We start from the raw sequence: 1,753 nt of genomic DNA, 5'->3' as shown, positions 1-1,753 counted from the left end.
AATTAATTAAATGGAAAATGGATATTTCATATGTAATAAAAATATTAACAACAATAATCACATAAGAATATTACACACCAATCTCAGGATGGCAGTTATTTATTAGGATGGCCACTTCAGGGTTTGGAATTCTGCTGGAGTTTAATGGTATATTAAGAGGGGGATGGGGGAGTAAATATGACCGAAAGTTAACATTTTATACTAACGAGGTACAAGTTTTATTATGGGAGTCAAATAGTTGGATATATTATTCACTGTATTTTAAAACCATATGATAACTAAATGAAAAGAAGCAAATAGCACCAGATTAGGAATTAAAATCTCTGGATCAGTTTCAGGCTCTGACCTTAACCTGCTATCTGACCTCGGACATCACTAACCTGTTTTGTATCTCACTGTCCTCTATTGTAGAATTAATGTCCTAGGGTAGATAATCTTTTAGTCACAACTCTGGAGTTTGATGACTCTCCAGTCATCTCTCCATTTTGATTTGCTCCCTGAACCACAGAGCTGAAAGGAAATACAAAACCCCTTATTTTATAGAGGTTTAGATTAGATGATCCCTGTATTTCCTCTGAGCTGAAAACTGAAGCACAGTTTTCCTTTCAGCAGAAAACTGAAGTCCAGAAAGGAGGCATGTTTTTGGCAACGTCACATAGAGTTCAAGTGAACAAAGAACTGTTATCCTAAGCTACAGTTCAGGCTGTTTCTTCACGTTCTGAGGCTTTATCTGTCTCTCAGTGGTGGTCTGAGGACAAAGGAGACAATGTCCACAGTAGGGAAGGCACCAGAATAGATAAGGACAACCTATTAGCACTGGGCTAAATTAGACCCAATATTATCCTTTATTAAGTCAAGCTGAGAAGTTGAATGCAGGGGGCGTTTTATATGTCAGCACTGTACCAATTATGAATGGACTGATTAATAAATAAACAAACAAATACTAGGAAACCAGGCCTGTTTTAGTGCTTCAAATTCACAGTAACACCCTGTTAACATGAACTTCAAGCATTAACACTAATAACCACACTAATCACAGCATTGAAAACTCCAAATTAATTCAAATGCTGCTCAATAGACCATCACTGCGTCATCACTGCCTGATACTTTTCTATGTGTTCAGATCTCTATGCAGTAATTAAATCCATTAACATGTAAAACTGGCTTTTATTCTCAAGGGGAAAAATTAAAAAGGGAGCTGAATAACAAAAATCCTGGTGATGGAACTGCAACTTCTCACAACTTCAATTACATCCAAATTCTTGGCCTTTTCTTTCTAAAATAGCAGCTCTCCTGCTCCCGGCTTTGCATCCAGACCCAAAGCATTTCACACACACAGAAATATGACATAACTTAATGAAGGGGATGAGCATAGGTCTTAGAAACAGGAAACTTATACTGAGGTCATGACTCTACCTCATATATATATGTAAGACCTCAGTTTTATACAGCACATTCTTTCTCTGGCCTTCATCTTCCCAATATGTGAAATGGGAATGTCAAGTGCTCTCCCAGGCTGATTGTAGGAATCAAATGAGATGATCGAAGTGAAGGTGCTTTGCAAATGCTGAAGGACTTTACAAAATGAGCTGTTGTTCTTCATGATGTTCAGAAGCTCATAGGAGATTACATTTATTCTGAGTGAGGTGTGGGAGCAGTGTAGAATGAGAAAATAAGATGTAATTATCGTGCACACTAAGACCTACTGAAGAATACCTTTTAAAAGAAGATATACTCATGACTCTCCTACAAA

This window comes from Pongo pygmaeus, chromosome 2, assembly GCF_028885625.2.
Source record: "Pongo pygmaeus isolate AG05252 chromosome 2, NHGRI_mPonPyg2-v2.0_pri, whole genome shotgun sequence".
NCBI classification, from domain to species: domain Eukaryota; kingdom Metazoa; phylum Chordata; class Mammalia; order Primates; family Hominidae; genus Pongo; species Pongo pygmaeus.
The sequence above is the reverse complement of the archived record's forward strand: the minus strand, read 5'-3'. Positions refer to the sequence as shown.